Source organism: Aulostomus chinensis, chromosome 11 (genome assembly GCF_037954235.1).
Source record: "Aulostomus chinensis isolate RoL2024-O1b breed Wild chromosome 11, RoL_Achi_v1.0, whole genome shotgun sequence".
In the NCBI taxonomy this organism is placed as follows: Eukaryota; Metazoa; Chordata; class Actinopteri; order Syngnathiformes; family Aulostomidae; genus Aulostomus; species Aulostomus chinensis.
In genome coordinates, this window is record NC_141330.1 from 4682484 (window position 1) to 4697987 (window position 15504).

The 15504-nt window shown below is 42.0% G+C and overlaps 1 protein-coding gene across 1 annotated transcript in view; it reads right to left on the bottom strand.

Annotated features, from left to right (window-relative positions):
• Positions 1–15504, bottom strand: part of ntrk1 (neurotrophic tyrosine kinase, receptor, type 1) — a 69508-nt gene that overhangs the window by 52604 nt on the left and 1400 nt on the right. Inside the window, exon 3 of the mRNA XM_086217837.1 lies at positions 3440–3531. The gene's annotated coding sequence lies outside the window, so the exon portion shown is untranslated. The remainder of the gene's footprint in view (positions 1–3439; positions 3532–15504) is intronic.

Consider the following 15504-nt stretch of genomic DNA (forward strand, 5'->3'; position numbering starts at 1 on the left):
CAACCCCCCTTAATTTAAAACAACAACAACAACAACAACGAACAGAGTACAGTTCACAGTTTTTCCTTTAATTCTGAAGCTTTCGCGTGCAAGCACAGGGCTAACGGGAAACAGCCAACTCGGCTGGTGTAGGTCTCTGGGGTCCTTCCCATAGTGCATGCTCAGTGTGCATCCTCCCAGCAGTGTGGGAATATGAAAATATGACACACTAAATATCTGAACTCAGACTGAGAGCTTTTCATATTTCAAGCTTGAGGATCAACTCCTGTAGTTTTTCAGTGGCCTCCTTTAAACAGCAGACCCTGTCACACGTCATTACAGGGTCACCCGGTGTAACTGATTGAATTAATTGCGCTCCCATTTTATTTAGCGTGTCACAGTCATCTGGTGAGGCAGCACACACAGTACCAGAGCCCTGGCCTGCCTAAATGAGACCATAATTAATGTCATTAATTACACCTGCGTTTGCCCTGCAACGACATGTCAAACTGCTGCTGTGAAAAGGCATTGTCTCCACGAGATGTGCGCGAGCCACTGCTGCTGTTCTCTACACTGCTAAGGCTTGTTTTCGCGACACCAGTGTCTTTCACCTCACTCAGATCTATCTGGTGTGTCCCCTTCCAACGACCCCAGCCCCTGCCAAGATAAAGGACAAACGCCGCTGAAAACAAGAGTTCCTTGGCAGAGATAACAATGGAGACATAAATCATACCTGTGGTGAAAACTAGATGTGATTTATTTTCAGATTCCCCTGAAACTCCTCTTTAGTCCTTTGACTTAATCAATGATGTCATCAGTTGGTTCATGGCCTGCCTGTAGATTACACACGTCACCTCTGACTGGCTCTCTCTGAGCTCCCTGATGCAGACTTTCTCGTGATCTAGACCCATAAACCATCATCCATCGCGTGACATTGGTGAACAAGGGAATTTGAGTGCCACCATGAGAAAGAATTGTAATTTATTTGCATCGGCATAGTTTCTGTGGCACCACTACATAATTTCATCACATTACGTGCCATCACGCTGCACCCTGAGCTCAGTGCTCGTCCTCCTTGCACCCACGAACTATTGATAAATGGTTTCTGACACAAATGTGTTCACAAAATGTGGTAGAAAGTGTCACTCTGCTCTTTTCTTTCACTTCACTAAAGCGTGTGAGGGAGCTGTGAAGAAGAGTGAGAACCTACAGAAAGCTGTGGGAGAACAGAAAGCATGAGGAGATCATAATAAGTATATTACGAGGAAAAGGAAGGCACTAGAAGAGAGGGAGGCTGAGGAGAAAAGTGGAACAGAGGGATAAAGGACAGTGGTGCGTTAGCGGGTGGGGGAGTGCACCGGAGAGAAGGACGGAAAGAGAGAAAGACAAGTCTGAGAGAAGGAGGAGGAGGCAAGTGCGACAGGCGGGGTTTTGGGGGGGGGGTAGAAGAGGAGAGATGATGATTTGTAGCTCTCTCCAGTGTGCTAGCATTACAGGAATGGCCCTCCAGGGCAACATGAAAAGCCTCTTGATTGTTAGGAGTGGTAACTGGAGCCCCGGCTTTTTTCCCTGATAGATTTATTTACATTTCAGCGCCTGGACCCCACTCAGAAAAAATGATACGAGGCAGCCAGGGCATCAATATTTTGTAGTAGCGATGATCCCCCTTTACCCAACCCTTGACTCTTTGTTTCACGCTGATGACATAATGCTGCTGGTGATGCTGCATGTTGCTCTGGCCAGTCGTAGGATCATTCTCGGCCACCATGTTTAAGAAATAAAACAATGCCTCAAGATATTTTCTGATGGCTGGACAGATTTCAAAGGACAGTCTTCTATTGATAATTAATTTTTTCACTATCTCTTAATCAGCGGCTATTTCATGGGCATGATTGCACTACCATGTGAGTGAGCAGCCTGCAGTAGCTCTGGGTTGTTGTCCCCCTATGATTACTCTTTACTTCAATTCTCTCTGAGTAGCCGGGCCATTTCGTCATTTTGAAAGGCTTAACGACATTTGTGCAGACCCCCTGCTGTGCAAAACATTAGACCAAATATGCAATCTACAATTATAAATGGCCCTCGAAGTTGCAGCTCACTTATTGTTTAGCCTGAGAAGATTTACCAAACAAGCACATGATTTCTGCATTAATCTGTCCTGATTGTTGCCCACTTAACACAGACACTTGTGAAAGATGGTTTCATCAGACAGGGGCGTCTGTCCATTAGAATAGCACTTTTTTTTTTTTTAAATTAGTGTTACATAAGTTGTGAAAACCGGAGAAAGAGGGGCTGTGGATTGAGTCCTAAAACTGGGATAGCATCAGCAAATAGCATTCTTGAACTTGGTTCTCCCCACATCTTAAATTCAATGGGAAATAGTTTTGACCGCTCCAGTAAGGTCAGATTTAGTTCATCGGAATAAAACATATCACTAAATGAAGCACTCTTGACGCATTTGAGTTAAAAACAATGGTTGGCAACAAGTGGCTTAATGAGACGACACCAACAGCCGAGGAAGTGTGAAGTGTTCGTCTAGTTCAGGCATAGAATATAAAGTTAGCAGTTGCATTCATGCCTCAACACTCCCATTTTCACGACTGGCATTGTAGAAAAAAACCCTTAAATAAAGAGTTTTAAGCTTTAAATAAAGCCAGTTAGCTACCAGATGAATCGTGGCAATAATGCTTGATGTGGAGCAAAACAATTAAATCAAAAGGGCGAACATGCACAACTGTAATAACCTTGAAGTGAAGAAACCAGTCACCCCGCGAGCCAAATATTTCCAACCTCATCTCATTTCAAATAACCACTTCTCACAACCCATTTTTGTTTTTGCAAGCTAGCCAGCTAACTTGTCACTGAAGTCAATTAACATGCGACAACAGAAATACAGGACGTTTCTCATCTGTAAAATCTGAAAGAGATATTATTTTTCTGCAGCCAGGTTCCTCTTGCCAGGAAACACAAAATGGCTGACAGCGAGGAACGCTGTCAACATTTCCATGGTAACGGTGAGCTCCACCAATCAGAAACGTCACTAATACACTTTTTGTGGGTAGTGTTGTTATCTGTGAGAATTTACCTCTTCAACTGTTTATCTAAAGTTGGTTGCTGTGGTAACGGTTCCTGACTGAGGTGCTGTTCCCAGGCCAGCGTGGAGGTGGAACCCTGGTCCTCTGTCTTCCCAGGCTACTCGCTGGCTGCTGGAGTGTTGCTGTATTAGTAATAACACTCTAACGCTGCCATTTTATTCTGTCTTGGTTGACAACACAAAGGACGGATGGTTTTGACTCACTATCGGCCAAACAAGCCGTCAGGTGAGAGCTCTCGGTGCAGGCAACATGGCGGGAGGTTAACATGGCTCATTTGCATCGACTGCACATGTCGCGTTGATATACAGCCGGCTGAAAATCTGCAATGTTTCAGTTTAAGTGAGAAGAGATCAATTTTCACTCACATTTTCTAGTTGGTCACAGGAAACACTCGGCACAGTCCCAACTCTGAAGCCTCCTGCTTGGACAGAGCAGCAGCCGTCGACTCGAATAGAGCCTGCAGAGTGATGTAAAAAAAAAAAAAAACATCATCAGTTTTTAGACTTCACCTTGAAAAACTTAATTTAATACATAACAAGAGTGAAAATAAATAAAACTAAATATAAACTATATAACTCCATAAATGAACAAAACCAGATTAATGTGAACAGGTTGCCAAGAGGAAACAGAAACTCCGCTTTTAAAGAGAGAAACTTAACTATGACACAAAACTAAACCAAGCCTATGAAGGTAACAGCGAAACATTCAAGTCCATCAACTACCTGCTTATTAGGGATGAAGTCACAGAGTAACTCATGGTACTATCACAATACTTTAAAAGTATTACAATACAGAGGTTCTGATATACTGCAAGACAACTCATGCGTGGTACACGTCAAATAACTGAAGAAGAAACAGCAGGAATTTTGTTTTCATTTATTTTATTGTGGTGTCAAAATGATTAAAGGCTAAATCGTTTTTTTTAACACCAGCTGGTGCTAGTGTACTAATATTGTATCACAAGAGAAAATATCACAATATATTGGTATTTCTTCACACCCCGATACTTCTTATGTACAGTTTAAAAAAAAAAATTATGAATTCGCTTTATTTATAAGGGTTTCCCATCTTATAAGACCTTTATTTTCACGAGGATCACCACAAATGTCCAACAACCGTATACCTCTCATAAAGTGTGAATTCAAAGACAGTGAACATGGTTTATAGTTTTTGTTTTTTTTTGCTATGAGATCGTTGAGGCTAGCAGAGCTTCACTGTGCTGCAGTGCACGACTGCGTCTTTAATCGAATAATTTTCCAAAGAGGAGAACTACCAGAGAGGCCCGGCAGCAGCAGCAGCAGCAGCAGCAGCAGCTCAGGACGGCCGGCAGAAATCCACGAGCAGACGGCTCTCAGTCTTAAGTGGAAGAGCAGTAGCCTCTCTCCCATTTGGATAGTGGGCTATTTAGCCTGACAGCCATTAAATATGAATTAAAAACCACACAGGCCTCTTTGCCTTCGAAAATGTCATTACATATCTTTATGGCAGCCGATTGTTGAATAAGCAGTTTGCAGGGCTCCCCTGGGGACAAGGCTGAGGATGGGAGTGGAGAGAAGTGGATGGAAGGCGGTAGGGGAGGGTGGAAGAAACAGGGGTGGTCAGATGAGTGCTGGAGCAGAGAGATAGCAGGATGGGATAGGGGACAGATGGGTGGAGGAGCAAGGAGGAATGAAAGGATGAGTGAAGGGATAGCAAAACGAAAACAGAAGGGGGGTAGGGGGAGGCCACGCGTGGAGGAGAGACATGTAGGATGGAGATGGTACAGAGGAGAAATAACGAAAAGACAGGTCTGCTATAACGGATGAGTCCTAATAGCAGCTGAAATGGAATCTACATTACAGGTCCTAACTGAGTGCAGTACTTCAGGGGCTGGGCCCCGAAAGGAGCAAATAATAGTGCTGTCCTGAAGTGGTGCTTCAGTTTCTCTACAGCAGATGAGGGAGATGTGTAGGGGGGGAAAAGAGATTATAGGGGTAGGGGACTACTTCAGAGAGATACTAGGTTGTTAAAAATATCTCAAAAGATCAGCATGTGCCTGGCGACTCATTTTATTGCAGTATTTACGTGGTTCTCCATATTGTGATGGCTATTGTTAAATAAATACTGACGTTGCTGTCGGTCTTGTTGAGTTCTTGAATTCACCCTTTTATTTTGCTAATGCAACTAATTTCACTTAAATGTATTTTACACACACCACGACAACGAGGACTTAATGAGGTCATTTTCTCTAATCGGCTGGAGTTAATCCAGTAGATTAGGATCATGCTTGAGAAGAGTAATTGGACACAAGACACTTTCTGTTGTGGCCAGACTGAGGCAGGATTTTGGAGGCTGATGCACATATCCATATTAGGAAGGAAGAAAATTCTGATCTTGACATATATCGGCAGAAATATGTCAGTTTCCCCCCCCCCCCCCCCAATGATACCTCAGATGTGGTTATCAAACACTTAGGATGGAGGCAGATGTAATCGAGGCTTGCATCATCACTGTATTCACTACATTGTGATCTTAAATGATACTGGATTATTTGGGGCTATACTGGTACCATAGTGGGGGGGGGGGGGGGGGCACCTCAAAAAAATTCAATATATCAGCCAATGTTCTTTCACAAATCAGACCCCTTAATTGTGGTTTCTGTAAAATCATTTCAAAGTATTTTTTTTCTTAAAAATAAACATTCCAGGAAATTGAATAAGTGTAAATTACCCCTCAACATCTATTTATGAACTATATCCTTAAAAAAATACATAAATGTGTATAAACATATCCACATATATATACACACACATATATATGTTTGTATATATAGATATATTTCCACATATATTTATTTATATACATATATTTGTATATATATACACATTTGTATGTATATATATGTGTGTGCGTGTGTGTATGTGTATTCAGTATTTAAAAATAATAATCACTTAGACCAAATAAGTTATGCTGGGGGGGGGGGTACTTTGATACTCCCATTACAATCACAGGGATTTGACTGGACTGCAAGGATGAAATAAGAAAATCCATTCAGTTCCAATGCAAATCTTTTATTGATGTGTTTACTGCTGTGCGCGGATCTGGCTTACATGTATAAAGCTGACATGTTGCTGTCATGTAGCATTGCTTCATTCGCCAGCTGATCGGATGGATTGACACGTGGATGAATAGATGATGAACAGATAGATGGTGGTAATGGAGGGATGAGCAGACAGATGGAGAGGCAGACAGCCTGCGGGAGGTGAGCAGCCACTGATTGTTGTTCTATTGACTATGTGATTGGTCAATACATTGCACCATCTGAAATATAATCTCCCAATATCAGGTCGTCCCAATCAGTCTAGAAAAGGGGGCTATGGTTTATTTTAGCATAAAAAAGCTCCCACCTAAAATCAGCGCGAGCATTTACATATCTAGGTCTCACTTTTGCTAGTTTCTTTTGTGTGAAAAGAAAAGGAGAAAAGATTCCCGCCTATTCTTTCCTCATGTTCCAAACAGCAACTGCAATATTTCGGTCGAGCGTCTGCACACAGAGGTGCACAGCTTCACTTGCACTCTGCTTTTCCCTGCATCGCTCTATTTTGTGAGCGTATATATGTGTGTGTGTGTGTGTGTGTGTGTGTGTGTGTGTGTGCTTTCACTCCTGTCAGTCCACTTAAGGGCCTTTGGTTTCAGAGGAGGCCATTGTATTTCCTCCATCGCCTAGCAACCATCACCAAGGCCAGCACTCCATTGTTGCGGAGGCTGAGCACCTGAATTGCCTGCTGCCTGTTTCTACTTTTCAAAATTGTACTGTAATTTCACAAAGTGGTGTTTCAGCATTAGAGGGAGAGACGGCTGCGCTCCAAATTGGAGGGCTATGAAAATTGGGGGAAGCTTCTTTTGGTGGTTTCACATCAGGAGCTGCACACATTTGCAAAAGCCACACAAACAGCGGAGAATCAAAGACGTTGGCTGAATTGTGCTTCATGCCGTGGATGGCAAAATGAAAACAAACATTGATTATATAGCGTATGCAACCTATACAGAGTGTTTTTGAGTGTGTATGTGTGTGTGTGTGTGTGTGTGACAGAGAGAGAGAGAGAGAAAGAAAAGGAAAGATGGAGGCTGAGAGACAGAAACAGACAATGAAGGAAAAAAGATAAAGGTACCTGTCAGTTGTGAGTTTACAGTAAATGTGGCTTCATAGTTTGCTGAAATGTACTTTATCAACTGACAGATTGATTGAGAGCCGCAAACACACGCCGACAAAGACTGAAGAGAGAGAGAGAGAGAAAGAGAGAGAAAAGTGGAGATACATGGTGCAAAAAAAAAAAAAAGGGAGAAAATTGAAAAATATGAACCGAGCAACATGTAGTGGGCGGGACTTGAGTGTTGAAATGGATTGTGGGCTAGATTTTTCTCCGTGACGTCACTTTTACACAGTTTCCTTGAATAGCACCTGTGTGCATGGGGGCTGTCTGTCTGTCAGTTCTGAGTAAAACATAACCCATGCCAGCAAAAACATATCTATCAGTGTTCTCCGCTGGCCAAAGGAGACCAACTGTCTCTCTCCTCAGAGGCCAACATCTCTCATCTTTAACTCTGGGTATTAGCCATTAGGCCCTTCACCTTTTCTGTAACCCTGCATTCATTTTCTTAAACGTCCTTTTTTTTTTTAAATGAATTCAAATGAGTTTCATTTTTTTAAATAGACGTGTGAAGTGAAAATTTCTCCTTTTTTCGTTCGTGTAATCAAGGTGCTTGTGGATGAACCTGTGTGTCTTGTTCAGTAAAGGTAAGTGCAAATCATTTTTTACCATCAGATAAATCTTTGTCTCTTGTTACATCTTTGTATTGTGTTTTTTTGACCCATATTGAATATTTATTGTTTTTAATTCCGTCTGATTTGGGATATTAACACTGCTGCACCAAAGAAAGCCATTTCATCGAATGTCTCGCCATTGTCTGTCAATGTCACTCGCTTTTTCTTATTGATTTTCATTCTGGACCATTTTGTCTGCAGGCATTTAACTTCAAACTGCTGCACATACATGTTTTACACACACACACACGCACACACACACACACACACACACACACACACAGATGTACAGTAGATGTGTCTACAACTGCATGCAAACACACATTGTACACATGCAGATCAGGTTTCATTGTGTCAGTGCAGTCTACACACGCAGTCCACACACACCCTCACACACACACACATACACACACACACCCTCACACACACTGAGATGTCAGCACTGTTTGCTGATGTGGAGTCAAGTTTCTGCAAATACTCGCATCCTTCTGTGCAATCATGGCAGGAATCGGGAATCACATGATAAAACTGTACAAAGTGGCGAATGCAGGACTAATTAGCTCTCTTATCTTAGCAAAGATCAGAGGGGAAACAACTGTTTGTCCTCTGGAAGTGAAGTACCACCAAGACAACCCTGCCAGCAGCCATATACTCTTAATGTCTTGTATATGAGCTCAGAACACAAGTATGTGATCATTCAAATTAAAAACAGAGGGTGACGCATTGGTATAACATCCAGAATTAAAGTGCTTTTTCTGTTATAAATCATGCATCTAATGTGTTGCTATGATTTGTTCACAGTTAAATGTGTCCATCACCGTAAAATATGTCCATCACTCTAATGTGTCCAAGATTAACAAAATGGCAAAGCGCCAGTGTGAGATGACCGGCCGGCTGGTCGGCCGGCTGGCTGGCTGGATGCCTTCAGAGCTCCAAAACACTGTTATTACCGTTTAATTATTGATTATTATTGATAAAAACTTCACCTGGAATCTTACGGCTTTATTCACCATGAGGAATTAAACTTGTGGAAGAAAGGGTGAATTAATATGGCAGCGGGGGGTTAAGGCAGCACAGCGGAGATGTTGGGAGCTGATAAATTCATAGTTCACGCAAGCAAAAAAAAAAAAAAAAAAAAATTGTTTTCAAAATTGTTATATTTTTACTTTTAGAATTATTCATTTCATTGTTTGGTTTTATTGTCTAGCTTGTTTTACTGCATTATCAGTTGAAAAGAGAGAAATATCATGGTCTGATGCAAGAGTTCGCGCCTGAGGTTGTTTTAGCAGTGTTTTGGGGCATCTTTTCATTTATTGGAACGTTATAAACAGCTCTCCCTAAGCTGCTGCCTCTGTCACCAGCAGCCGTTGGCATCATGGTGATGCTGCTCCGAACCAGTGAAAAGTTTATTATAGAGCGTCAAAACAGTGGGCTGTTTAAAATTCTTCCCGCATTGGTGAGAGCAATTTGTATTAGTGAGCTCCCAGCATCTTTTCTCTTAACTATTCGTCAAATTCATTTCATCAACTCCGCTGGCTGACAGCTGAGTCGAACTGGCATTGAACTTATCAACACTGACGTCAGTTGAAATACACCACGGTGGCAGAGAGGCGGCTTGTCAGTGGGTGCATTGCGTTCAAGTGACGAGCCACGGAACACACAGATAACCCTAACATTGACATCTGGTACTGCTTCAAGCTGCCTTTGTCCATCCCTCGACCTCGTCCTTCCTGGCTGAGCCTTCACAGAGAAAAATGATAAGCAGAGAAACTGCGTGTTGGATGAAGGGTTACAGGTTTTGCTGCATTCACTCATGTTATTCATACAGAGTGGAAACAAAGGCACCCATTTAAATCATTCATACACACACAGATGCTAACTTCCTGTTTTCAGATATATAGTCAGCGGTGATTCTTTAGGTATTTCGATGACCAACACAAGCATTCATACACACAAAAACGAAAAGGCCACTCCGCACTGCCAGCCCTGCTGTACAAACACACACTGGCCTTCAGCTATGACATCTGAAGGTATTGAAGAACCTCACGTACGCATCACTTTGAATAAAACCCAAATGAATGCATGTAAATGAAGAACGTTTGATTCGATGGAGAATGGAGATGTGTTTTTGTTGTTGTTGTTTTTTTTTAATGACAAGATCCTTCTGTGCCTCATCCCCGCAGGACGATTTGTATCACTCTTTAGCTCAAGGAGGCCACCTTGTGTATGGCTTAGCAACAGAATGGTTGCCAAGGAGGAGGGAGATCCGTCTGGTGGTCGAGGGTCCGTAGCAGTGTGGAAGACTAGTGATTTTGTTGTTTTTGTGTTTAGCCTGACAACAAGTCATTGTCTCCCACACTGCTTTGAGACACAAATCGGTGAAATGTCTCTCAAAAACTGCTCCAATGTCTGTTTGAGTTGTTGGATCATGAAATGGAGCTTCAGCTCCCTTCCAGGAGAGAGAACAAAACCCTGATGGCTTCCTGTTGTGTATCACGTGTTTGAAGGCATGGCAAATAACTGACTTAGTCATCTGCTTTAATTAGACATCTTGAAATGTAATTTCTTAATAGCTTGCAAATATGTCTACAATCAATACAGCTGAGCGACTGGGTTATTGATAGATGAGTAATAGTCTATTTTCACAGTAATTGCACAGTTTTAATGAACCGTTTTGTTTGCTTTCAGAGTGAATTATTTATTTGAATGCTTTAAAATGAATCCAGGCTCAAATCTGCAGGGTCTGCGGTAAGTGATTTTTATTTTCTTTCTGTCTTTCCTGTGTGGATGAGAGGACAGCATACGGGAAGAGGTGGAGTTTGAATGGCAAGAAAGACAAATTTGTTGTGAGGTAATGTTCTATGTTACACAGGATTTGGATCAAATCGGTCTTAGAATTTTGAAAAACTATCTTAAACTATGATTATGATTAAGCATTTTTGTATTCCTAACAGGGAGATGTTTGTTATTTCGAGGCAAAATGTCTGATTTTCAAATTCTTTTCACATGCTTGAGGAGATAATTCTTGTATTTTGTTTTTCTCCCGAGCTTAAAAGGTGGCTTTGTTTTAAAAAAATAAAACAAAAAAAATGAAGCCCCAGTTGTTGGTTTCCCCGGTCAGAAGCGTTAAGTGTCATTCGAATTGGGAATCAGCTTACTTGTTAGCTGCAGGAACTCAGGAATCGAAACCATTTAAGCTGAACTCATGTTTAACCCTATTTGACAGCCACCTTCAGAATATTTACTGAGAATGATGGAAACCCTCAGTGACCCAAAGGTTAGAGGTAATGTTGCTATTGACTTCCCCTTCAATGAGCAACTCTCATAAGATTCTGCTTCAATTTATTAAATTTGAAACTTACTACCTGCCGTCCGGCTTTTCAGAAGCGACCCCCTCTACTCACAGTGCAAATCGAATGTAGCTGCAGCCATAGAAGATAAAGCACAGAACGGGTCAGCTCTCACTGATGATTCTCAGACTCCTTTAATGATCTCAACACCAGACAGATGAACACCAAAGAACTCTGAATGGTGTCAGTGAAGCCGGGGCGAGCCAACGACAGGTTCTACTGGGGGGGCAGCAGAGCTTTGGTCTGGTCCATCAACTGCTTGAAGAACTTCTGAATCAGCTCGGTCAGAGGCTCAACCTGAGTGTAGAAGTTGTCGGTCAGAGGCTTGACCTGAGCATTGAAGTTGTCGGTCAGGGGCTTGACCTTGTCGTCAATGTTGGCGATGAAGGGCTTGAGCTGCTTCTGCAGCTTGGCGGCCTCGGCCTGGACCTTCTCCACCAGAGGCTGGATCTTGGCCCTGCTGTCCTCCACGTAAGTCCTGGGATCATAGGAGGAGGGAAAAGGAACCCGTTTGATTAAAAAACTGCTGCTGATTCTGAGTTGCACTTCAATAAAGGACAATGAATCAAACTGGCTGACAGTTTATTATTTTAATGACTCTTGAATGAGTGCCACGACAGCACATCCATCAGGGAGTGCGTTATAGTATGCATGCACTTAGCCAAGAGGCTCCTTGTGTTCTGTGTTGTAAATGATATTTTCAATGTTAAAAACTGACTGAAAAGGGAAGCATTTATTTTACAGAGCCATTTTCCATACTATGACATTTGAGATACTTTCAATGTCATTTTACTTGTAAAAACGTTATTGGAGATGCAGCATTTCGGTCCTCAGAAACATCATCAGGTAAAATCTAAGGACCGAATTGTCGCATCCCCAAATTTTCTCTCTTTGACCACTGACGCTTCCTCCGATACACCAACACGGGGATTTTAGGGTGTGCAGCAGCATTTACATTTAAGATGTACTCTTCATTTCAAAGAGCTCCATAAAAGAATAAAGAGATGAGGTAACATTTTTACCTGACAGACAGGTCATCTTAGTTGACACGCTGCTAGTTTTGTTTAAGTTGCAGCCCGCATCGATTAGCAGAGCAAGTACATTTAGATCCTCACAATTAACAATTTATCCATAAACAGTAACTTGGGTGTAAGTGTAGGTTCCAGGTTGAAAAACCTGATAATGAAAACAGAATAAGAGAGCAAACGTGGATTTTTACGGTTGGTGGTGACTTACTGGGCGGTGTTGGTCACTTCCAGAGCCTTCACCTTGTCCACCATGTCCTGGGTGGCGCTGGCGATGCTGACGCTCATGTCATTGATGATCTTAGAGATCCTGTCCACCTCAGCCTGGACGTCCCGCTTCATCACAGACACAGACTCTGCGCCTGCAAAGGGACAGTTTTAATTACAGCCACTGACTCCAGCACTCTCTTGACGCACTCTAGATCTCATCTGGAGTGTTCAAACCTTTGAATCTGTTTGATTTTCATCTTCGGTTGAAATCTTTAACAACCTTGTTCCAAACCAGTCTCATAAAATAAGATTTACCCTGCAAGAGCCTCAGTTCACAGTGGTCACATTAAAATAAAGCTAGTTTGGGGTTTCTTAGATGACAAATAAAAAGAGGGTCTGAAGAGCAGGAAGTTTGGCAAAGAAGAATGTGCATATCGTATATAAATTCACATCTATCAAAAAGTGTTTTTATTTTTAGGAAACAAGTCTTACCATGGGCAACAGCCAGCACAACTACAAGAGCGGCAACGAGGGAGGCTTTCATAGCTGCAAATGAGTAACTCCAAACCTGAAGAAAGAGAAGATTAATTAGACAGTACTGAGGGTTGACTAGTTGAGAGGATGAAATTACAATTTAATTAATAATCTAAATATTTTCTGCATCATATGAAGAACACACTCCTGTCTATCAGAGGACAAGGAAGTGCTGAAGAACACCTGGAAGACACGTACCTTAACTCCTGGGGTTCTTGGACCTGAGGGTACCTCCTGGCAGGGAGCCTGCAGCTTTTATAGCTGCACAGGATGAGTAAATCACTGCTAATCACGATTTAATCACTTCCAACATACAGAGGTGACCTCACAGGAGGCCAGTAATCATTGTGCTGGCTGAACCTTGATACCTCCAAGATAACAAGCCTGTGTTGTGTGTCCACGAGTGCGTGAGCTGGAGCCAATCAATCAGCTGAACCTATTCTTCTTTATTTTACAAGTAACTCAACGGCATTAATTCATGAAGGCATCACTGGCTAATGTAAAAGAGAAAAACTCAAGGGTGTGCTTTAGATCTACAAAAAGATGAAGTATTCAACTTCAATTTTTCAGTCGTTCTGAGTGTAACCGTAGTGACGTGTGAGGTTTTCTTCTGCTCCTCAGTATCATATTGCGTGTGACGCAGTGGCCCTATGGCGGGAGTGCTGCAGAGCGTTCGTCATGTATTGTTTTCATGCTTTACAGAGGGTCAGTTGATGGAATTGCTTGAGGCAGCGATTTGCTGGTCTATCAGCAGCTGCCTGACCGTGGATCAGCAGCAGCTCACTGTTCCGCTGATAAACTCGTCTCAAAGGAAACAGTCCTGATAGATACTGCAGTTAATCAGGCTTTCTACCGGGACGTGTCACCTATCTGTATCCACATATTAAAAACCATCACATGCTTAAAATTCTTCTGTGTTTTTGTGTAATTTATCGTAAACTAACACAAACAAGTGACTCTTTACAGCAGTAACTGAGATTTTATGGGGCTCCTGTTACAACACTGCTGGACCCAGCGGTGAAATCTGTCTGACGCCGCTCAAGAGGGCTCTTTGAAAAGTTGCTTGAAATACACGTCAGCATTCGCAGCTCTGCAGTGCTGTTAATTTTAGTGGTTATGGATTTCCACTAAAACACATTTGCACAGTGAAAACAGATTGTACCAGCTTCAAAACAGCTAAAGACAGCGAGCTTCGTTTGGGCTTCATATGGCACCATTTAAATCCCGAGCAATGAGATCTAATAAACTCAAACTGTAGGACTGGAGCTTTCATTGATCTGGATCTAGAAAGAGATTCTGTCACAACTGCAGTAAATACGTGTAGGTTACAGATTGTGGGATTTAAGTGCAAATAAAAAAAAGTGATTTGAGAGGAACAAAACATGCAGGGGAGGCCTCAGGGGGATTTGACTGACTGGTTTCCCTAAATTAAATTCACACACACACACACACACACACACACACACACACACACACACACACACACACACACACACACACACACACACACACACACGTTTGCGTGGCTATCCTTATTCGGACATCCCATTAACTTCCATTCATGTGAATATCCTAACCCAAGCCCTAATCTTAATCCTAACCCTAACCAATTGATGCCTGACCTCAACCTCAAGCTAACTGCAATTTACACCGTCACTCTAACTTTGACCAGGTGTTCGTAAATTAAGTTCTGCCACATTAGGACTGGTCTTTGGTCCCCATGAGGACTCGGGGTCCTGATAAGGTAGTGTTTATATCAGAAAAGGTCTCCAAAACATAACAAAATCCAAGTATACACACCCACACACACTCACAAAAGCAGGTGACGCTTGTATGACAGGAAAAGGGAGAAAATTTAATATAATTCACATATGAAAATGAACATGGGAGTTGTCGGAATATTCTTCATTGATTTTTCTAATGTGAGCCATGTTGACGCAGAAATGTTGGTTCAGCATCCATAAGATTATAGTTCAGGTCAACTCCTGTCTTTCTTTAGCTTAAGTAGTGTAGTTATGTGGTGAAGAGTGTTTTAATCTGTAGCATAGATGATGCAGAGGTGTTACAGGGAGCAAAAAGTCATGGGGTGCTGCAACTGGTCCTTGTTGTTTTTCTCTTCCTGTTCCAGCTTTTTAGTCACAATAACAAACATTCTCTTAACTGTCAATCAAAGCTGTCCCGTCCCTGCCTTTGGTGCAACACGGGTCAAAGAACAGCTAAATTGTCAGGCGCATGAGACAGAAGGGGACGCAAAGAGGAGGAGCACAGGCATGAGTAAGACTGCATATGTAGTCACAGATTTGAAATCGATAAGTTGTGAACGAAATGTTAAAACATTTTTTTGCAACCTCAGAAAGTAAAGCGGCATGATGAATTAAGTGAAATTCAATTGAAACTGCAATACGGCCTATTGGGATTTTTCAAATGGCATGAATGCTCTTTTAAAAAAAAACAAAAAAAAACCTAACAGTGCGTTAAACTACAATTTTAAATCAAACACTGTGCTG